The following is a 24,385-nucleotide window of genomic DNA, read 5'->3' as shown; positions in this document are numbered from 1 at the left end:
CTCTGGATGGATGCTAATATCATCAATTCTTTGCAACTCCTTTAATATCTTACACATTGAAAACATTTGAAGTTCAAAAGGTAAAGGGAGATGGCTCTCCCAAATCAGGCAAAGAAGCACCCACTCACATAATTAAAATGACATTTCTAATAACAGTAATAAATCACATAATCTCTGGCAATTAGATGCCATGGTAACCAGAATTAGTAACAACCTGTTGAATGAAAACAGTGCAAGCAATGTACCAAACAGGTTTTGAATGATCTCTTCAAATTTATTATAGGGCCTACTCAGTAGAATTCAGCTGTAATGTTAAACATTCTTGAATCTACTTTGCCTACTTGATACGTCTAGATTGTGGTGGGATATGTAGAACCTGAGCAGAACCTAGCTATGTTCTTGACATTTTCCTATGTGCTAATTCTCTGCAGTTAGAATAATATAAGAGCTTCAATAGACCAAATGGTCTTTTCTCATCCTTGACTTTCCTAATCAGTGGGAACTCCTTATAAATATTTTACGTTTTCTATTGATTTCTACTGTGGGTGGTGGCTTGCCGCAGTTCTGGGACGGGCGATGTATGTCAGTTCTTCAACTGCCTTTTCCTGGCTGACTACCGAAGCGTGAACGCCGGGACCTCGGTCCTGGATGCAATGTCGTCCGTCTGCACGGATATTTCTGTGTTCATTTCCAAACCAGATCCATCCACCTCCTGCTGGTCCGGGCACTGGGATAGACTGCTAGGTTCCATGGCTGAAGGGTGGTTCTCGGCATGGAAGAGGGGTCAATGTTGCTGGTTGGGCGGCATGTAACGCAGGCTCCCACTTCTTGAAGTGGTCCACATGTTTCCGCTGAACTCTCCACTGAATTTAAATTGTGTATTTGACAGGCCCTGTTTTCTTCAGCACGATACCTGGGAGCCAAAGTGCCCAGCCTTCAAAAGTGCCCAGCCTTCAAAAGTGCCCAGCCTCCAAAAGTGCCCAGCCTCCAAAAGTGCCCAGCCTCCAAAAGTGCCCAGCCTTCAAAAGTGCCCAGCCTTCAAAAGTGTGGGCAGAGACCACGTCCCCGAGTGAAACTGCCGCATTGACATCCGAAGGTCATGGTGCCACTTCTGTGATTCCTGCTGCACCTCGACTTTTCTGCCGAAGTTGGGAAAAGTGAGGCTCAACTGGGTTCTAAGCCTGCAGCCCATCAGCAGTCCTGCAGGAGCTATCCCCATTGTCACGTGTGGCGTTGTACGGTAGTTAAAAGGGAACCTTGCCAGTCACGTGACAACGGAGCCCTCGGTTTGGTTTTTTATGCCTCTTGTGAAAGTCTGGACCATCCTTTCTGCCAGAAAGTTAGATGAGGAATGGTACGGAATGTGCTGAAGTGCTGGATGACGTTTCATTTTTCAAATATGGCAAACTCCTCCCTCGCGAAGATCGTCCCGTTGTCCGTCCCCAGGTCCTCAAGGATCTCACGGGTGCTAAACGAGCACCTCAACTTTCAACGGTGGCCCTTGATGTTATCTAGGCCAGTTTATGCATGCCAAGCCACTTTGAGTGGGCATTCATGATGATGAGGATCAAGGACCCTATGAAAGGCCCCATAAAGTCTGCATGCAGGCTCACCAATGGGATGCCTGGCCATTCCCATGGATGAAAGGAGGCCACCGGCGGAAGCCCCTGATGCTCCTGGCATGCCGGGAAGCTGTGTACCATCCTCTCAATGCCCCAATCGATGCCGGGCCATAAGACATAACTGCAGACCAGCATCTTCATTTTAGAGGCACCCAGGTGACTCCTGTGTAGGTCCTTCAGAAGGCATTCCTGACCTTGGAATTGGATGATGATGCGAGCTCTCCACAGTGTGACACTGTCCTCCACGCTGAGCTCTGGGAGTTTGTGGCCAGACAGCTGTGGGGTTCCCTGCAAACCGCTGTTCAAAAGCATGTGGCAGAGTTTTGCCAGTTTAGGATTCGGCTACATCAATGCTCACACCTGAGTAGTCGTCACTGACAAGACATCCATAAGTTAAGGGCTGCTACCACTTTATTCACCACTGCTGGGGGTGGGTACCTCATGGGCAATTGTAGATGACTGAGAACATTGGCATGGGCAATCTGCATCCCGAACGGTGTTGAAACAAATACTCGTATGTAGCAAGTAGAAGCGCCCAACACTGAATTCTGGCTGATGCAATGGGTTGGAGCCCTTGGGCTGGATTCTACACTGTTGGGATTCTCCATTCCGCCCACAACCTGGGGATTTCCCGACGGTGTGCAGGGCTGCTCACAATGGGAAACCCTATTGGCTGGCTGGCGAAACGGAGAATCCCGGGGACGTGCCACAACAGAAATCTGGTGTGCTGGGATGGTGAATTGCGCCCTCTATCTTCCCTAAAAAGGCCGAGCAAGGGTTTGTGGTCAGTCAAATGCAGGAGAGCCTCCCATAAACATATTGGTGGAATTTATTGACTCTAAATATTATCGCCAAGCCCTCCTTCTCGATTTGGGCATTCCGCCGTTCAAGGTCCTCAAGGTCAAAGTGATGGGGTATTCCGTGCCTTCGTCCCATCTGTGGGATAGCATCGCCCCATGCCATTGCGGGAGGCATGGCATGTTGATATTAGCGGCTGACCTAAATCTGGGTGAGTGAGGAGCTCTGTGGACGACCAGACGCTTTTTTACCCCAGCGAATGCTTCGTCCTGTAAGACACTCCAAAATCACTTCTGGTCCTTCTTCAGCAATATGTAGAGTGGAGCCAATAAGGTGGCCGGGTTGGCGATGAACGTTCCGTAATAATTTACCAGGCCTAGAAATGACCGGAGTTCAGTGGTGTTCTTCGGATTTGGGGCCCCTTTTATGCCCCAAACCTTATCCTCCACAGGGTGTAGACCATCCTTGTCCACCCTGTACCCTATGTAAATCACTGTTTTTGCGCGGAACACACACTTGCTCCTCTTCAGCCGGGCACCCACTTGGAAAAATCACCTGAGCATTTCAGTAGGTTGTCCATGTGTTCTTTCTCGGTGACACCCGTGATGAGTGTTATCCTGGGACAGTAACAGATCAATGGCCAGTTTTAGTCTAGAATCATAGAATTTACAGTGCAGCAGGAGGTCATTCGGCCCATCGAGTCTGCACCAGCTCTTGGAAAGAACATCCTACCCAAGCCCACACCCCCACCCTATCCCCATAATCCAGTAACCCCACCCAACACTCAGGGAATTTTGGACTAAGGGCAATTTAGTATGGCCAATCCACCTAACCTGCACATCTTTGGACTGTGGAAGGAAACCGGAGCACCCGGAGGAAGCCCACGCACACACAGGGAGAACGTGCAAACTCCACACAGTGACCCAAGCAGGAATCGAACCTGGGACCAGGGCCGGCCCAAGGCACCGGCAACTCGGGCAGTCGCCCGGGGCGCCATGTGCTAGGGGGCACCAGAGACTCGGGTCCCGCGCATGCGCAGTTGGGCCGGTGCCAACCAGCGCATGCGCGGTGGCCGCCCTCCCCCAGGGCGGCCCCCTCCGCCCCACCTCCGTCCGCCCTCCCCTCAGCCCCGCCCCTTGGCCCCACCCCCGTGCCTCAGGCCCGCCCCCCCTGCCTCGACCCCGCCCCCCCGCCTCGGGCCCGCCCCCCCCGCCTCGGCCCCCCCGCCTCGGGCCCACCCCCCCGCCTCGCCCCCCCCCCCGCCTCGGCCCCCCCCGCGCCTCGCCACCCCCGCCTCGGCCCCGCCCCCCTGCCTCGGCCCCCCCCGCCTCGGCCCCCCCCCCCCCCTCGGCCCCCCAGCCCCGCCCCCCCCCCCCCGAAGGGCGCCGAAGTTCAGCTTGCCCGGGGCGCCAGCAACCCTAGGGCCGGCGCTGCCTGGGACCCTGGAGCTGTGAAGTAATTGTGCTAACCACTATGCTACCGTGCTGCCCAATGTCTAAAGTGGGCTCCACCTTCAGTCGGCCACATTCTTTATTCTACAAAGCAGCTTATCCCTTAACATTTTTGGAGCAGGACGGCCCAAACTCTCAATGCTCTGCCAGTTGCCAAGTGGGTCAAAAGGTCAGTGACCGATTCACCTGGAGACCACACCGCTCTGTTAAATCTATACCGCTGCATGATAACGGAAGATTTAGGATCATAATGTTCACCCAACACTGCAACCAATCTGTCAAACGATTTGGAGTCTGATGCAGCCGGGTTCATGAGACTCTTTATAATTCTAAACATCAGGGCCCCGCAGGTGGTCAGGAGCATGACTTTCTAATGGTCTTCCCCCAAAATACTGTTAGCCTGGAAGAAGTTTCTCAAGGCTTCAGCATTCTGGCTCCAGTCTTCCAGGCGTGCATTGAAGGCTTACCGAACAGCGGCAGCTTTAACTTTATTTCCATATGTTCTCTGATATAATTGTCCGGAGCAGCTGAGCAGTTCCACAAGCAGGCCCGGAGTGTCCTTTGTTCTCATTGCCAGTTTAGTAAGCGAGGAAGCCAGCAGTAGTGGAGCAAGGATTTATTTTAAACTGTGTACAATACTCTGCCCATGGCAGTAACTCTGCATAATCACAGCTCCTTTTGGAACAACCAACGGCTCCGGGTCCTGCGTGGGCCGGCTTTTATGTCTAGGCCTAACGAGCTCCAGCTGGGTGGCCTCCAGCCACTATCTGGGAAGCTTATACTCCTCGAGTCCCATGGGGAGATCATCAATGGTTTCCCCTCGATCCTCGAGGGGGGTTATGACAGTTTATATGAGTTAACCACCTGAAGGAATGATAATTTGGCCTTTTGTTTGCTACACCTTCTGGATAAAAGGATTGGCATTGGGTGGATTTAAAAACATTGATTTGTAGGTTCCATTCAGGCATAACCGTTTAGCATAGATAATAGAGTTGTCGTTTGTGGCAGTGACGTGTATAAGGTGCACATTAAAGAAATTAAACTGCATAATATTTCAAGTCAGAACACATCATTTATATGAAGGCTGAAAATAAGCTGAGCAATTCATATGCATTCAGTATGATATACTAGAATTAACCATCTGAATAGCTGATTTAGTCAGTTGAGTCAATATTTGTGACTTATTACAAGAAGCATTAAAGCAAAATTTCAAAGGTTGCTACAATACTAATATTGATTATCATAGAATTTACAGTGCAGAAGGATGCCATTCGGCCCATCGAGTCTGCACCGGCTCGGAAAGAGCACCCTACCCAAGGTCAACACCTCCACACTATCCCCATAACCCAGTAACCCTACCCAACACTAAGGGCAATTTTGGACACGAAGGGCAATTTATCATGGCCAATCCACCTAACCACCCCATCTTTGGACTGTGGGAGGAAACCGGAGCACCCGGAGTAAACCCACGCACACACGGGGAGGATATGCAGACTCCGCACAGACAGTGACCCAAGCCGGAATCGATCCTGGGACCCTGGAGCTGTGAAGCAATTGTGCTATCCACAATGCTACCGTGCTGCTCCATGCATATCATTGCTTCATTCTATATAATTCATTATAAGTGACTGAACCTCTTGTACTTCATTTTAAACCATTTACCTGGATACCTTGATAATGTTTCAAATAAAGCTTATTTACCTGCCACTTATGCAATGTGATAGATGGATCTCTGGATACTTGTATGTTCAGAAGAGCACTCAAGTATACTTCATGCTTAATAGGCATCTGTTTTGAGGTTTTGAGGGAGCGACCATACGAGAACGTAAGGAAAAACAAACAAGGATTAATAAACACGAGCAAACTCTATACAGACCACTCCCCGAAAGGATTCCCGTGTCCCGGCTTACATCCGGGCCGGGGATTTTATATCCGGGTTGATCCCGCTCATGAGAGAAACTCTGTCCTCTTAGAGGAGCAGTTCATATTCTTCAAGGGCCATAGGGAACCTGATCGGTCCGGTTCTGTGACTCTCGTATAAATTATAACACTCCTCCCCCCCCCCCCCGCTAATCTGAAACCCTGTCTGCCAAGAGGGGGCATGAGGGTGGAAGCCCTGTACTTTGTTGCCCGCTCAGGTGTCGGTGGTGCGGGACCCAACATTGTATAGCGATCGGGGGATCGACACTTCTGAGCCGATCGCCTCGGTAGAACTGCCTCCATGACCATTCACTTGGGCCATCATCTCCGGCCTCTTCCGGTGGCTGTGTCTCCATCTCGGAGTCTGAGTCATCGGCCTATGTCATCTCAGCATCAAAATGCTCAGTGACATGCAGTGGGGGTGGCAGTATTAGCGGCAGCAACGTTACCAAAGACTGCATCAGACCTTCTACCGAGGGGTCGTGCAGTATGACTTGATCCAGGTGTTAGTTCCACTCCCGGACATTATACAACACTGGCCCTGTCCGCTGAATGACAATGACCAGAACCTAAATAGCACCATCGCCAAAGTTATGTACGTGGATATTGTCCCCAGGTATGAAATGTCTGAGTAGCATGTGTCCGCCAAAGCCATGTTCCTGTCCGTGGCGAATCTTCCCAGCGATATCACGCTGTACGAAACCAGCTCTGCTGGTGCAATGCCAGTGATAGCACGTAAGGCACACTCCGAAAACAAAAAAGAAAACCTGCCAACCACGTATCGAGGGACCCTGTCACCTGCTTATTCATCATGTTTGAATGTTTGGACCGCTCGCTCGGCTAACCCGTTTAACACACAGTGATACAGTGGGGTGCAGGCATGGCATAACCCATTCATCTGCATGTCAACACCAAATTCCGCACTGGTAAAAGCTGTTCCATTATGGTCTATCCCAAAGTTCATTCAGCAGTATTAAAGCGGTGGTGTTGGACAACATTGGACAGCCAAGGGCTGAAATGTTCCCCTAACTGGGTGACTAAATCCACATATGACCATGAGTCCGGGGGGTCAGGGAACATGAAGTTTGATTATGCCACAGGTGGGTATTCTGCAAGCTGTTAGGACGATAAGGGTTTGCCATTCATGCCCGATGATGGCGTCCGCTCGAAATAAATATTGTATCCGTTCAACATACTGCGACATACTGCGAATCGTCGGGACCTGCACCAAACGCCTCAAGCTTCCCTACGTGTGGCATGTCTGCGGCTGGTAAGGCTACCTCCTGGGGCCGATGAAGAGGCATCTGAGTCCAAAGGAAATGGCGCCATCTGCAAGTCCACTTTACCCTCGTCCTCAGTGTTCGGTTTAAGGAAGCAATCACATGAGAGTATAAGGAAAAACAAACAAGGTTTAATAAACACTAGCAACCTCAGTACATACCACTCCTTGAAAGGACTCCCGTGTCCCAGACCACATCCCGGCCGGGGTTTTTATATCTAGGTTCATCCCGCTCATGAAGGATACTCCGCCCCTTCATGGGTAACCCAGTCCGAAACCGTTAAATGTGCTTCTGCCGATAACTGAGATGAAGGTGCCCATGTCCATTTCCATCAGGATCGGGTAACCGTTGGCACAGATTGTGATCTTTATTGGCACCTGTGGAGATGCAGTTGAGCTGCAGAATGGTGATTTCTTATTTTTCTTACATTGGTTTCAATTTGATTCTATTTTTGTGAGAACTGTGATGTCCAATAAGACAGCAGACAGGGTGATCATTCAATCAGACTGAAGAATTCTCACAAACAGTAAAGAAGAAAATAGATTGCATTTGAATCATTGTATAGAAAATGAATTAAGAACTGGGACATACACGTGGGAATTTAAACAACAATGAAAACATTTTTAATTGATTTTTTAAGTGTTCTACTGAGGGAATGTTACTCCACATTTGCAAAATTAGCTTTTCAAGGCTAGAGAGATTGTCCAACACTAATTCTGGCTTCCATAGTTACAATATCCAGGATATTCCGGCCCCGCTGCATTGTGTCATTCCTCCCCCCCCCCCCCCCCCATTGGGGAATTCAGAAAGCCATTCAAATACCAGTTGGCTTCAGAAGGACCAACAGATTCTGCCAGCGAGAGGGGCTAGAAAATGCCACTCAATGTTTAAAAAAACTCAGTTATTCCAGATCGAATGAGGCTTAACATGTTCATTGGTTATGAAAGCAAGGAAGCAAGCAAATAGCTGACATTCAAGGCATATCAGTGATTGCTAATGATTTCATTTGTGAAGACTGTAACAGCGTACTCTGCGGAGGGACAGGATATCAGAGTAACTTCTGGATTTCCACGGTTAACTGTGCATGAGTAGACACCAGAGAATGTCATCTGTTTTTGCAGAGGAAAAACAGTAAGCACTGACATCCTTGTTCTTATTGCTGCTGCCAACACTGGGTCTATCTGTGTGTGTATCACTGACAATGGCCAGTAACCAACTATCTTGCTACACATAAACAGACAGTATCAGAATAGCACCGGCAGAAATGCCACCCTCATACTTGTGGCATAAAGTAGGGTAATTTTTAACCTCAAAAAACAGTCAGATGTGATGTTAGAATGTAAAAGGATCTTAAACCAAAATGCAACCAGCCTCAAAACCGACCACTCACAGTTTTACCAGATTTGAATGGGGAGTTCTGTGCGACGAATTCACTCCCAGAGGACAAGTTGTTTATTTAAGTATTTTAAAGTGGTTGTATGCTTAAGATTTTATCTCACTTCTGGCTGGCCAGCTGGAAGACCTCAGTAGAGACCAGAAAAAGCGAAGGGCATCAAGGAGCAAAGTGCTTTACATTGATTTCACTTGTCTGCCCCGCATTCCAGGACCAACAGCAAACTATGCTGTACCCAGGCTCCCCCTTTACAAACTCTACTCCAAACAACTGGAGGCCATCTTGCTCCTGGGCTGCAGCCTCTTCTGGAGTATTCCATGGGGCATTCTATGCCCCACATAGAACCAAGCCTGTCAATGAGACTGTAGCAGGAAACCAGTTTAAAAAACATACACACACTGAAGTCGAAACTGCAGCATTCAACTGGGTTCCCAGTTTGGAAATGCCTCCCCAGTAAATAGCAGTGTGTCAGCCTTTTTGCAGCAGAGAGCCTGCAGTGCCTTTTCATTCGAACAACTCGACAAGTAGCAGGGCATACTGAATCAATTTTTCCTTCATGTGAATAACACAAGCTCCAATCTGGTGTTTGTGGCAATACTGGTGCTGGTGAAATTCTGATATGAAGATGGGGAATGCCACGGTGAATCTTGTATTCAGTCATCTCATTTTTTAGACACAAAGGTCTTTCTATCACTTTTCAGTCTGTGGAAGGGTCAATTGACTCAAAACGTTAACTGTGCTTCTCTCTCCACAGTTGCTGCGAGACCTACCGGGGGCAAAAAGTATTTGAGTAAGCTTCGAAGGACTGCTGGTTTGTGATGCAGAGCAAGGAAAACTGCACGAGTTCAATCCCGTACCGGCTGAGGTTATTCATGAAGGCTCAACCTTGCCCCTCGCCTGAGGTGTGGTGATCCTCAGGTTAAATCACCACCAGTCAATTCTCCCCCTCAACGAGGAAAGCAGCCTATGGGCATCTATAACTCCAGTGAGTTTACTTACTTTCTTTACAGGTGCGCCCCTGATATCGACAGTAGGACTGGATGGAAGCCTGCTCACTACAAATCAATGTCTTTGACGACATTGGCAGGCATCATTTTGAAACCTCAAGGCCTTGAGTACCTGGCTTGTTTGGGTCCCCTGTTTTGCGGCAGTGTACCAGCTGTGGCCCGAGGGGCCAAAGTTGATGGGGTCAGCATAAAAGAGTTGAGAGTGGAGGTCATGAGGTGTCCGCCTGACATTCCTCCTCCCTTTGCATAGCTGAGAGCCTCTCCTTGACTCCTTGAGGCAAAGGGCTGCCTGAAGCCCTCCTCTTGCATTGCCACCCTCTTATGCCACTGCAAAAGCTTGCCCATGGCTACAGTAGGGGAGTGCAGATCCATCAGCAACTGGGCGTTCTGCTGAACTAGGTTCTCCCAGGTATCTGCCACCCTCCCCATTGAGATCTTGATGCACAAATATGTTGGCACCACTTCTTCAGAGAGCAGGCGAACAGACTTGTCCACCTCACATGCCATTTCATTGAGGGCTGCCAACACCTTTCCCTGATGTTCCTCTGTCTCTTGTTCAGGATTGCTCCTACAGGTTCATCAGCTGACTCAGACTTTGCAGGAGCTTCGTCCCCAACAATCCTGAGTGCCATTGACCTTGGCTGACCCTGCCCCCTCTCTTGCATCCGTGCGGTGACCAGCAAAATGTGAGACCCAGGCTGAACTCGATCAAGTACCCACCGAGGTGTGGGTTTCTCGTCTAGTTGACAGTGCAGGTGACAGCTGTACAGAATTTCTTTGTTGTTCTCATTATTCTTGCTCCTCTGTGGGCTGCAGTTGGTACTCAGTTTCAGGGTCTCACCCTCTTCTTGATGCCATCTGTAATTGACAGGAGAGTGACTGACTGCATGGACTACCTCCAACATGGCACAGAGCTTGACCATTCAGGTTCTATATAAAATCAGTAAGTATGGTTCCTTACAGGATAGAAGCTAGACACCAACCTTGTTGTCTGCAAGTTAACAATCCCAAACCTCCCCTGTCAGCTCGAATCCAGCCTTCGAATGGTGTGTGTGTCCAGAGTTCAGTCATGTGGCCCCTGCCTTCTCTCTCCTGCACGTGTGCATTAACCTGCCCTGATCAAGGAGAGAAAATGTCTTGAGAGCAATTAGGATACAGGTGGCATTTGCATGATGCCAGTCTTCACCAACAGCTCACTTGCTATGTGTGCCATGTGACAGATGTACTACAGATAGTGTGTGAAGGTTCTTCAGCAACACTCTCCAGAGTGATGAGCTTTACAGATAGAAGGATACAGCCGACAGAGACATGGTGTTAGCAGCGAATGATGGTGCTCTCCATGCCAATGTGCACCCCCCCCAACATAATATGAGCTCTCTGTGTGACACAGCCAAAGACCCGCACTCCTTTCACTCCTTACAGACCACATGGACTGAAGTGAGACTGTGAGACATCATCTCATCAGGTTGTGACATGCTTTTAGTATGGACAGCACAGATGGTGGCCTTGCCACTGAAGCCCATGTCCCAGTTCCCATTCAGTGAGGTGATTATGTGGAGTAGAGGCCTCATTTACCCTGGCAGCGTGGAAGAGATCACACATCCTTTTCCTGCACCGCACGACTGTCCTTTGGTGAATTCAGTCGGCACACACCAGCCTGGTGACTGCCTCCCATGGAGGGTTGGTGGGCCGGGCAGGCCACCTCCTTCCATCCCTCATGTAGAGGATGTCCCTCCTCTCCTCCACTGTATTCAGCTGTACCTCCAGCACAGCATTGCTGAATTTGATGTGACGCTTCCAGCTGATTATACTACTGGACACGTCAGATTCCATAGGAGTCCTGGTTTGATAGATCCCGGGTGGAATTCTCCATCGGTGTGATCCTTCGCTTCATCGGGCGGCAGCGCACTCACGGCTACGGATTTCCCGATGACCTGGGGATGGCCATAACCCCATTGGCCAGCAGCCGGGATGGAGGATCCCGCTGCGGCGGAGGGGGGGGGGGGGGGGGGTTAGAAAATGGATCTGGTGGGACAGAGAACTATTTTTTTTTAACTATGAAGGAAACTTGCTGAACAAATTCACAGAAGTCTTCTGATAAACAAAGAAAAAAACATTCACTCAACAATAAAAGTGAATTATATTCCATCAGACATAAAGGATGGAAAGATCTCAATACAAACACAAGAAAATGATTCAAACATTCACCATTACTTCACCTCAGCTATATGTTTACAGCCACGTGCAAATTCAGAAAGATCTATGTTATTATGATCCGGGAGCAGATCCAAATAGTTTCTTGCATACTGGGCAGAAACCCCAGTATTTTATTTAATTTGTAAGATTGTGAGGAAAGGATACTTCGGTCCAGGCGTGGTTCCATGCTCAAATAGGGATATGGTAGATTAAAACAATCTTTATTATTGACACAATGGGCTGGATTCTTCACTTTGTGATGCTGGAAACACCAATCACGATGCGGCAGAGAATCGGGCATCCCTCAAAAATCGATGCTCGCGCCCGACATCGATTCGGGCACTGTGCTCCGGCGCCAACAAGAGGTCTGTGCGTCGCGACGGACGGTGCATTCAAAACTGCCATTTTCATGCATTTAAATGTAAATAGCAACTTGGACACTTGATGCCCTGCCATTCAGCGATGCTCCGCATCTTGCAGGTGGAGGTGTTGCGGACCCAAATTACTATAAGTACGTACAAATGGGGACTGGGCGCCATGGCTGCGGAGGGGGAGCCAGAAGCTAAAAAAACACTGAAAAACTGTTGAAAACTTTTGTGCTTTCTGGGGGCTGCCCATACCAGGGGCAATAGTGGGGAATGACTTGGTGCCGAGCCTATAGATTCGGGATGCCCCCCGTGGCATTGGGGTGACCTGTCTCAGACCGCCATTGCTGAAGCAGTCTTTTAAATGCACCCCTTTTGGTGCTACGTACAGGCTCCTGGCTGCCCACACTGCTGAATGCCGCCTGTCTCTTTTGAATGCTCGGGAGGCCTCAGGTCATCTGGGAGGCCATCCAGACCTCTGGACACCCTCATTCTCCAACTGTTGCATCAATGTGATGGACATGGCCAAGCTCAATCAGGGGCCCACCAGGTGTTGGCACTTCTCAGAGTTCTCAATGCTGCCCCATTGCAGAGGAAGCAGGGGATTAGCAGAGCTCACCCCCAACCAGAGGACACCTGCACTTTGGCCTTTGGATTCCTCCCAGTTTCTCTACCCCCATTGAGGCAGAGGCCCCAAAAGTGACCTCCATTCCTTTGGATCACCAGCTGTCTCCGCCTGGTGAGGCTGGCAGTGCTGACAGCCTCTGCCACCACCTTCCAGGCAGTGTGCAGGAGGGCAGGCTTGAGTCTGCGGCTCACCCTGGGGAAAAGGATGCCCCTCCTCTCCTCACTAGCATGGAGCTGAGGGCCCACCTCCGACTCCCAACCAATGGGGCAGGTCTTCTGTGAGCCATCTTGGTGGCTGCAGTGAGTGTGTGGTAAGTGGACAGTGACCCAGTGGGGAATCGAACCTGGGACGTTAGCGCTGTGAAGCCACAGTGCTAACCACTGTGCTACTGTGCAGACCCAGTGGTTAGAATGCCCGTTGGGCTGGGAATTGCTCTGAATTCATGCTGGCAGAGAGCTGGCTCATTTTCATGTGCTGGCTCTCTTACTGAATAGCACGCCCAGCCGGAACACATTTCACTTCTTCTTTTCTGTTGGGTAGGGCCAGTTCCTGGCCTGAAGGCATGAAAACAAAGGGACTTTGTGCCTTTTAAATATGAGGGAGGGACATACCAATTTCTGCCCCCCCCCCCCCCCCCCAATAACACCAGAGGAAACACTTGGTTGCATAATTAATGAGTCCAGTATTGTGTGTATTGACACAATTTGGATTTTCCACTGGGCTCCACGGCGGACCACACTCTTGTTTATTGCCCCTGCCATGGGATTTAGGCCTGGGGTGGAAAATCCCATCCAAGGTAATTAACCTTTTTACTCTCTCAGTCATTCACTTGAATGGCTTCCATTCTTCCAGGTTTGGTGAGATAGGAAAAAAACATTCACACCTTCAAGGTCGCCTTGTCAATGAGTTTCTGTTTACCCTCATGCAAATGTTCATTAAATCTCAAGCGTCTTGACGTGCCTGATATGTCTGTTTGCAATCTACTTGGAGCTTTCTAGAAGCGTGACAAAACTGCAGTTAGGTCAGAAAGGTCAGGTGACTTTTGGAGGCCATTTTTAAGACTCCTTGTGCCCAATTAAAAGAGAGGTTTAGCTTTTCTTGCAAAATTCATAACAGCATAACCATAAATTTGTGACACATAGCGCGGCTCATTTCAGGTGTCAGTACTTTCATTCTCTGCTGTTTCCAAACCAGATTAATGCTCCAGATATTAAAATAAAATGCATGCTTGTCAGACTTGCTGGCAATGTTCAGATAGGGAGAGCAGTTGAGATGGAAGACGTAAGAAAAGATTTACGAAAGGATTAGGTTTGGTATGTAGTTGTGAAAACACATGCTAAGTATAACACTTAAATGTAAAGCCTTGCACAATGAACAAAGATATGCATTGTGATTCGACAATAAATGGGACTGACTTGGCAGGAGGAGATTCGGAAAGAAGCCGGGCTGCGATGGTAGGCAGATCAGTTTCAATATGTGCACATTGTAAGCAGAATTTAAAAAATACAAACAGAATTCTGGGATTTAAAGCAAGAATCTGGAATGCAGGCGGCCAGATGCCATCGCAGAGCAACAAGATAGTAACCAGAATACTTGGAGTATTGTGTTCAATTCTGGTGTTTGGTCAGAATCAGAGAATATACAGAAAAGGATACACTTTTTTTTTTTATAAATTTAGATTATCCAATTATTTTTTCCAATTAAGGGCCAATTTAGCGTGGCCAATCCACCTACCCTGCACATTTTTGGGTTGTGGGGGTGAAACCCACGCAAACACGGGGAGAATGTGCAAACTCCACACGGACAGTGACCCAGAGCCAGGATCGAACCTGGGACCTCAGCGCCGTGAGGCGGTTGTGCTAACCACTAGGCCACCGTGCTGCCCAGAAAAGGATACACTGATTGTGTGTACCGATGCTGAAAATTGTCCGGTAACAAATAAAGAGAGCATTCGGGCGATGCATGAAGTTATTGCTCATGTTAAACTTTGGTGTTAAGGGTAAGATCCTGGCATGGATAGAAGATTGGCTGACTGGCAAAAGGCAGAGAGTGGGGATAAAGGGGTCTTTTTCAGGATGGCAGCCTGTGACTAGTGATGTGTCTCAGGGGTCGGTATTCGGACCACAACTGTTTACAATATACATTAACGATCTGGAAGAAGGAACTGAAGGCACTGTCGCTAAGTTTGCAGATGATACAAAGATCTGTGGAGGGACAGGGAGTGTTGAGGAAGCAAGGGGGCTGCAGAAGGACTTGGATAGGCTAGGAGAGTGGGCAAAGAAGTGGCAAATTAAATACAATGTGGAAAAGTGTGAGGTTATGCACTTTGGAAGGAGGAATGGAGGCATAGACTATTTTCTAAATGAGGAAATGCTTCAGAAATCAGAAGCACAAAGGGACTTGGGAGTCCTTGTCCAAGATTCTCTTAAGGTTAATGTGCAGGTTCAGTCAGCAGTTAGGAAGGCAAATGCAATGTCAGCATTCATGGCGAGAGACCAGGGATGTACTTCTGAGGCTGTATAAGGCTCTGGTCAGACCCCATTTGGCGTATCGTGAGCAGTTTTGGCCCCGTATCTAAGGAGGGATATGTTGGCCCTGGAAAAAGTCCAGAGGAGGTTCATAAGAATGATCCCTGGAATGAAGAGCTTGTCGTATCAGGAACGATTGAGGACTCTGAGTCTGTATTCATTGGAGTATAGAAGGATGAGAGGGGATCTTATTTAAACTTATAGGATACTGCCTAGGTAGAGTGGACGTGGAGAGGATGTTTCCACTTGTAGGGAAAACTGCAAGCAGAGGACACAAGCTCAGACTAAAGGGACGATCCTTTAAAACAGAGATGAGGAGGAATTTCTTCAGCCAGAGGTGGTGAATCTGTGGAACTCTTTAAGGGCCTCGTATCTAAGGAAGGATGTGCTGGCCTTGGAAAGGGTCCAGAGGAGGTTCACAAGAATGATCCCTGGAATGAAGAACTTGTCGTATGAGGAACAGTTGAGGACTCTGGGTCTGTACTCGGAGTTTAGAAGGATGAGGGGGGATCTTATTTAAACTTACAGGATATTGTGAGGCATGGATAGAGTGGACGTGGAGAGGATGTTTCCACTTGTAGGAACAACTAGAACCAGAGGACACCATTTCAGACTAAAGGGATGATCCTTTAAAACAGAGATCAGGATGAATTTTTTCAGCCAGAGGGTGGTGAATCTGTGGAACTCTGCTGCAGAAGGCTGTGGAGGCCAAATCACTGAGTATCTTTAGGACAGAGATACATCGGTTCATGATTAATAAGGGGATCAGGGGTTCTGGGGAGAAGTCAGGAGAACGGGGATGAAAAAATATCGGACATGATTGAATGGCGGAGCAGACTCGATGGGTGAGTGGCCTAAATCTGCTCCTATGTCTTCTGGTCTTATGTTTGAATGGCAGAGCAGACTCGATGGGCCAAGTTGCCTAATTCTGCTCCTATGTCTTATGGCACAGAAATGATTGGTGCCTATCATACTGTACTTCAGAGCTGCAAGAAAAATATCTTGCATGACTTACACTAGTGGATGTGACTCCATTCTCAAGTAGGAGTTACTATCAAACACTGCAATACTTGTAGATAGAATGATAAAACTATAATTATTTATATTGAATGATTTCTGCCTGTTCCTCAGTTGAAATCAAGCTGGGGCAATCAATTGAGTAGACTTGCCATTATACAATTGTACTGATATTTTGATGGAGTAAATAACCTGAAGTTACTTTTGTTTCTCAAGTGGACCCTGGTGCTGTGAAGCAACTGGTGCTAACCACTGTGCTACCGTGCCACATCAAGAAAGAAGAAAAGGCAAATGCAGAACAATGTAATATTTTAGCTGGTAGATTTTAAACATGGTAATTATTCTGATGCCTAACTCCACATTTGTGCAATTTGAATTGATTTGATTTAGATTTATTGTCACGTGTACCGTGGTACAGTGAAAAGTATTGTTCTGCGTACATTCCCGGCAGATCGCATCATACATGAAAAACAGGACATACGATAAATACATAATGTAAATTCACAGACATTGGAATTTTAAACGTTGTGACTTGACATGTTCAACTGAGCCCAAACCCGTGGGTTTTAGTACAAGCTCTCCAAAGGAAAAATGGCAGTGATATGTGGATATGCACAAAAATCACGGGTGGGATTCTCCGACCTCGCGCCGGGTTGGAGAATCGCCGGTGGGCAACGCGAATCGTGCCACGCCGCCCCGAAGCTGGCACGCAATTCTCCGCAGAGCGGAGAATCAGCATCATTGGCGCCGCATGGTTGGCGCGGCGCTGGTCGCGGGCCACTCTACACGGCTGGCCCACCGATTCTCCGGCCCATATGGGAGAAAAGAGCTGAGTCCCGCCGGCACCGTTCTAACCTGCTCTGGGCCGGTGGGGGTCCGACACTGGGGGGGGCCGTCTGGCCCGCGATCAGGGCTCACCGTTCGGCGGACCGGCCTCTGTGGCTGGGGGCCTCCTTTCCTACGCGCGCCGGCCCCTGTTGTCCTGCGCTATGTTGCGTCGGGGCCGGCGCATTGAAGGAGGCCACGGCGCATGCGCGTGTTGGCACTGCGCATGTCCTCATTGGCGCCGGTGCAACTGTGCATGCGCGGATCCCGCGGCGCACAGTTTGCGCCGGGATCTGCAGCTGGAGCGGCACAAACCACTTCAGCACCGTACTGACCCCCTGGAGGGGGCAGAATTAGTCGTGGGAGAGGCCCATTCACGCTGTCGTAAAACGCGACGGCGTGGACAGTCTGCCACGGGATTGGAGAATCCCGCCCCACAATGCACTTTCACCCTTGGATCCTTACAGAAGAGGAACCAAAGCTTGTTCCACATGAAAAACCTTTCTAAAAATTTTAAAACGTAAAATGCTCTCTTTTGCAATATGAAAAGGATAATGTTGAATGAAAGAACAACCCGGGTTGCTACTCTTTCCTGCTTTGATGGAGATATAATGGGAGAGAATTCCTGATTTTTGGAAATTTTAATGCCAGAAAAAAAAGCAGGGGGAGACGAAGGAAGAGGCCGTTAGGTAAATTGACCTGCTAAATGCCAATTGAGATGTACCATTTTCCAGCAACTCATTCGCTGCCGATATTAATTCAAACATGTGACAGCTCAATTTAAATGCTCAGTTCCCTTCAAGTGACATTATTATGAATCGTCAATCAGAATTGTGTTGATCTGATGGCAGAAACTGGGTAGATAGGCAGGTAAAATAACCCCAGTTACTTACTCACCCTATGGCTATCAGGATTCTATCACCACTGATTTTAACTTGCTCTACTGAGCAGGTGGCAAGAACATCCATCCAAAGGTAGCAGGTGTTATGCCACTCAAGGAGTCCAAAATAATCACACTTTTAGACACAAATGCTGAAGCTTGTATTTAGTATATTTTTTACAGATCTCCCCATGTGGGAAATCTGTAAAAAATCTTGTTGCTTTGGTGCACTGATTGTAGTGCAGTAGTGAGTGCTGTGGCACTCTAGATATACATGTGTACCTACACATAATAATATAGATCAAAAATAATTTTGGAATCGTATAACAACATAACAGCAGGATCCTTCATTTTGTTTGGATGTTGGGGCCAGTGCTGTAATTAGGACCTATGTCACGGGATCAAAGTGCAATTTTAGCTCAGATCTGCAACTTTGTCAGTATTATTTTTTCTACGGACGTGATTAAATGGTCTTGTCGTGCCGGACACGGTGGTACAACAAGGCCGTTGAATCTCACAAGAGATCTCATGATCTGGATCTCGCCATGAGTCTCATTTGAATATGTCTACGCCCAATTATCCCAAGGCCTGGGATAAATGGCTGCACGTGGGAGATCTCACCATGGCACAATTTAGCACTGGTCCAAACATGGACCAGGCATAAGGGCACCGGGGAGGGGGGGTTTCTCCCAGTCAATCAGGTGCCCCAGATGATCGGGTTTTGGGAACACAGGTGCCCTGGCACTCCAGCTGCCACCCGTGCACCTTGACAGTGCCAGCGTAGCATTCTTGTCAGTGTCACCCAGCTACTCTGGCACTGCCAGGGAGCCCAGGTGGCACTTCCAGACTGGCAGTGGCACGTCCAGATTGGTAATGGCACTGTCAGGGTGCCAGGCTGGCATTGCCAAGGTGCCCGGGTGCCAGGGATTGGGCCCGGGGGTGCCTTGCTCTTAAGAGGTGGAGTGATGGTGGGAGGGGTTCGAGCACCCGCTAAGAGGTGAGTTGGGAGTTTCTGGAGACTTCAGTGGGGTGGCTGAGGGGGTCGAGAGATCGGATATGGCATTTAAAAATGGTGCTCCGATCTCTTCCTGCACTGACAAGCAGAGAATTAGGTAAATCCAGCTTAACTGGCGAGTCTCTGTAGAAGTCCAAAAAAGAAAAAAAGTCCTGTTTGATAACGGGGTCGTTCTCAGAGCTGCAGGCTCCAAAAACACCCCACTATACATGTCCAAAACGGGACTCCTTTTTCATTACATCACGCCTTTTATCTTTACTGAGATCAATCCTGCTAATCTTGCCAATTACTTTCCTGCACTCTGAGCATTGGAATATGTGCTCATCAGCCGAATACTCTCCTTTCATAAATCTTTTCCATCCAAACTAACATCTCAGTCCTTTTCTTTCTTGTAACTGGTTAAATTTATCTTCAACTATTCCTGTTTTATTCTTTCTGATTTATTTTTATTGCTGAATGTTTTATTATTTAGGTATTTCCACATCTACGACTACATTCCTTATTTGCTCTTCCTTATTGATCGATAAAGATAAAATCAATTTTAAAATGATCAAGTCCTAAATGAGCTCCAAGTGTAAAAATAATAGTCAGTCATCTTCTTGGGGATCAGTTATTTTGGTCCAGTCAAGATCTGTCCCCTTTTTGGAGCAATCATCGGACATATACTCAGGCTTAGTTAGAGAGTGTGAGATTCCGATTGTGAGATACTCGGAAAAAATTAGGAATGGCCAAGTTATGTCTGCATCCATCAAGAGCCCAAGCCATGGACGTGTGGTGTAACAGATTGAAGATAGTCACCTCTCCGTTCTACAACACTGGACTTGCTGGCATTTTTACATCAGACATAATCAAAGTAGCACTACGTTTTGTGTCAAATTCCAATCTGAAGATTGTGGGCGCGATTCTCCGCTGCCCACGACAGGTCAGAGAATAGCGGGAGGGCCTTCCCGACATTTTTCCCGACCTCCCGCTATTCTTTCCCCCCTCTCCCCCCCCCCCCACCACGGCCGCCCCACGACACGAATCGCTGCTCGCCGTTTTTTACGGCAAACAGCGATTCTCCCCTGGCCGATGGGCCGAGTTCCCAGGCCTTTACGGCCGTTTTCACGAACGCAAACACACCTGCTCTCACCGTTCATGAAAACGGCCGCAAAGTGCCGTCCCGGACAACCATCGCATCGACTGGCACGGCCGCACCACGGCCGTGCCAAGGGTGGCATGGGCCTGCGATCGGTGGGCACCGATCGCGGGCAGCGGGTCCGATACCCCCGCATTCTTTGTTCCTCCGCCGCCCCGCAGGATCAGTCCGCGGGGCGACTGAGGGGCATGACGGCCCGCGCATGCGCAGGTTTGACGCATATGTGTGATGACGTTATCCGCGCATGCGCGACTGACGTCATCGTGCGCATCAGCCGCCGTGACGCTTGGCGCACGGGCTTAGCGACGGTCGCTAAGCCCGCGATGCCGTGCTTCACGGGGCTGCGCTGCTAGCCCCGCCCAGGGGGGGAGAATCGGGTCCCGGGAGGGAGCGCGGAGGCTGCCGTGAAACACGGCCAGTTTCACGGCAGCCTTTACGACTCTCCGTATTTGCGGAGAATCGCGCCCACTATCTTTCTCCAACATTGGATTCAATTAGAATTTTGGATATTTCAAAGTGTTATGATCCTGTTAGGCATTTAAAGTGTTGACATTTAAAGTGGATGTCCAAACACCCAGCAACTGACTGACCAAACTACAGCACAAGATTTCCTGTTTCTTTAAACAAAACAAACTTTATTGCGTACAAAAGGAATCAAACTAAGTAAGCACTATTAATTTAACACATAGCTTACAACTATTGTATATATATTATGGACTCAGTTTTAATTTTTACTTCATCCCAAAAATTTTGATATACATTACAACAACCTTGAAGATTTATTCACTTTTCTTGGGACTAACCTAAAGGAATGCCACAGCACCCCAGAAGTCACTCTGATTCTCTTCAGTGTTCCAGTTATTCTCCAAGGTAAGATTTTATGGAGTTTCTTCCATTAGCTTTTTGGCCACGCGACTTTCCACATTTCCTTATGGACCTCACAGCTGTGGACGTCTCAGCTCCTTGCTTGGGTTGCCAGCAGATGTCCAATCGCCTTTCCACAGCTTTCCAGTCTTACTCTGTTTACTGCTTTCTGCCACAAGGTTCTGTGAGGACAAATAAAGGTTTCATCTATGACCTGAAAGCTAGAGTAAATCTTTCAGCCGCTGTTCCCTCAAAAAAAAATCCAAATTGAGGACAGCACGGTGGCGCAGTTGTTAGCACTGGTACTAGCCGCTGAGGACCCGGGTTAGAATCCCGGCCCTGGGTCACTGTTCATGTGGAGTTTGCACATTCTCCCCGTGTCTGCATGGGTTTCACCCCCCACAACCCAAAGATGTGGTGGTTAGATTGGCCATGCTAAATTGCCCCTTGATTGGAAAAAGAAAATAATTGGGTACTCTAAATTTATTTTTAAAAAAGAGAATCCAAATTGATTATGACGCTACCTGCATGCCACATGGTGAACAATAAAGTTAGTATTTTCTATGCTTAAAGGGAAAGTTTAACTGACTATCTCTCTCTCTAGGCTCTCTCAATATAGTGAGTAATAGCCAACACCACAACAAAGCTTCAACTGCCTCTGCCTGTTCCCCAAACTGAACTGCTTGCTCTTGCCAGCAAACACACAGACAGATAAATTAAACAAAAAAAGCTTCCAGTCCCACATGATGACATGGAATGCTTTGGGATGATCTCAAATAGAAATGTAAAAAAATAATTATAGATTCAACACAACTCTTTGATTCTGTAACACATGCAATTTTCTACTGAATGTATTGCCCTCGCTCTAGACTCTTGGTCTACAAAGGCATTCAGAGATGGGTCGCTCATTGTTTCAGGTTTATTTTTCACCATCAACCCTGACATTGTAGGATAAACACAGATTGGTTTTTAAATACAAGAATACCCAGGCTTGTTTAGTTGTATTCAGCTGAGCTACATACCAATTTTCTAACTAAGCATTCTAATTATCTTGCATTTAATACGATAACCTCCAACCTAAAGATTATCTTCCCGAAACAAAATGTTATATTCTAAAACGTAACTAGATATTTGTAACCAAAACATCATAAAAAATTAAAAATTAGTGATTAGATGGTTTAATGTAAATATTTACGATGTCCACTATTCAGAAGTGATGAAATATTTGACTGCATGTGAGGTTTTGAACATGACAGCCCTGAGATCGGCACACCATTTTAGTTTGTTTCCAATCCATTGATTCCAGCTGATATCAGATTTGATTCCCATACATAAACTAGAATCATAGAATTGCTACAGTGCAGAAGTAAGCCATTTGACCCATCGTGCCTGCACCCACCCTCTGAAAGAGCACCCTACCTTGGCCCACTCATCCGCCCTACCCTCGTAACCCCACCTAACCTACACAACTGTTCACATAGAAGGCATAACATTCACATGTTTCATTGTTTTCAATGAGCAGGTCCCATGCATTATTGCTCAACCATTTTTTCTGTTTAGGTAGCAGCAGCAGAATGCTAGAGCGCACAATTCATAGGTTGTACTATAGAGATAACGGGAACTATGTGGAAACAGGCAACATGTAAACCTTTGCTGTCCACAGTAACTTCATTGAAGCCTACTCGTGACAATAAGCAATTTTCATTTCATTTCATTTCATTTCACTCTCCCAGCTCACTGAAGCTCATACAAATCAGAACATTGTGTTCTCACTCCCTTCCTTTTCTTATATTAGTACTAGTTGATTACAAAATAGTTTCCTTAATTGGTAGATCCTTTGGCATGCGCCAATTTTAATCTGGTAACTTCTGTAATGTAGAGTAATATTCAGAAAGGAAATATTTCCCTGAGGCCTCTAGTTAGTTGTATCTCTGATAAAAATTAATGGCTTTCCATCTATCTCCTTGGCAGGTTTTACATTCAGATAATCACATTTTTTACTTGTAAGGTAAAATTATAGAAGGCTCTGAATATTGCTCTGTGTTTTTTTTTCAGGAACATTTACAGATTAAGTGGTTTAAGATAGAACAAGTAGTGAATCATTCCATTAATCCTGACCTGGTATAAATCTTGATATGGAATTAACCTGAAATGAACTGCATCCGCTGGAGAGATTTTCTCTGTTAACCGTGATAACGCCATCTGAAATGGACTGGGAAGATTTCATCTGCTGGATTCTTTTTGAATGCTCTTATGATTTCCTGAGAACCAGGTGGCATTAGAAAATCTTCCCACCATATTTTCAAAGTCATTAACTTACTTACCTGAGGAAAATTCCTTCCACCGCACTTGCATTTGCAATGCCGAATCCTATGGAAAACTTGTAAAATCTTTGGTTGAAGAAAACATGAAAGAATAATGAAATGAAATGAAAATTGCTTATTGTCACAAGTAGGCTTCAAATGAAGTTACTGTGAAAAGCCTCTAGCCTGTTCGGGGAGGCTGGTATGGGAATTGAACCGTGCTGCTGGCCTGCCTTGGTCTGCTTTCAAAGCCAGCGATTTAGCCCTGTGCTAAACCAGCCCCTGGTTATAAAGCACAACAAGAAAATAATACTCCAAACACAAGCAAATTTCAAATACCGATTCACAACAGTCAGGTGGACTAGGGAAAGTGCTTCAAAGCAATCTCTGTGTTCTGACATTCAGGGTGCAGCTTCTCGAGAGGACTACCTGGCCACTTTTTATCTTGCAATAATATGAGAGCAAAATTATTGGCAATTATCGTGGTTGATCTTAGAGGATACATTGTTTTGTTTGCTGCTGGATTATAACTGTTTCACAAGCCCTAACATTAGATTGTCATCTCCAAAGACTTTCATATTTCCCCCTTGCCTCTGACTTTACCTCACCTGTACTGTCACTGATGCCCTTATCTCTTCTTGTTACTTACAGGCTCAACAGCCCAACACTTTCATTGTTAGCCTGCTAAACTCTCCATTCTACATGACTCTAATCTGTCCACTGCCCATATCTTGTCCCGTGCGAAGACCTACTCACCCATATCCCCTGTCCATGTCTGTCTTTATTGGGTCCCAAACAATGAATTCAGAATTCATACCCTGAATTAAAAAATTCCCCTTCATACACCTGACCCTTTGACCCCACTGTAAGCTGAGTCAGGAAAACTAGAAAAGGATGCAGTAAATTCTACCATTCAATTTTGTAATCCCTTGTTCATGACCTTTGATCGTTTTGTTCCAGACTCCTTTGCAATCTGCTCCCCTTATGGTTCCAATAAGGTGTTCAGCCATCTCAATCCCATTCTTTGGATCTCTTTTATTTATGCATCTGATCGTGAAGAGATAACATACACACTACAAACCTGTGAAACAGTATCGATATCAACATGAGAAAAGCTACAAAAGTTCAAGGTCAAACTAGATATGCAATTAAAAG

At 47.3% G+C, this 24,385-nt stretch overlaps 1 long non-coding RNA gene across 1 annotated transcript; it reads right to left on the bottom strand.

The window, feature by feature from the left end:
* Positions 1–20,829: 20,829 nt before the first annotated feature.
* LOC119951723 lies at positions 20,830–24,283 on the bottom strand. The gene is made up of 2 exons (XR_005457668.1): positions 24,141–24,283; positions 20,830–21,109 (listed from the first exon to the last, which is right to left on the bottom strand). It is a non-coding gene; the product is annotated as an uncharacterized LOC119951723 (long non-coding RNA).
* Between the last annotated feature and the right edge of the window lie 102 nt (positions 24,284–24,385).

The sequence above is a fragment of the Scyliorhinus canicula genome, chromosome 17 (genome assembly GCF_902713615.1).
Source record: "Scyliorhinus canicula chromosome 17, sScyCan1.1, whole genome shotgun sequence".
Classification (NCBI taxonomy): domain Eukaryota; kingdom Metazoa; phylum Chordata; class Chondrichthyes; order Carcharhiniformes; family Scyliorhinidae; genus Scyliorhinus; species Scyliorhinus canicula.
The sequence above is the reverse complement of the archived record's forward strand: the minus strand, read 5'-3'. Positions and strand labels throughout refer to the sequence as shown.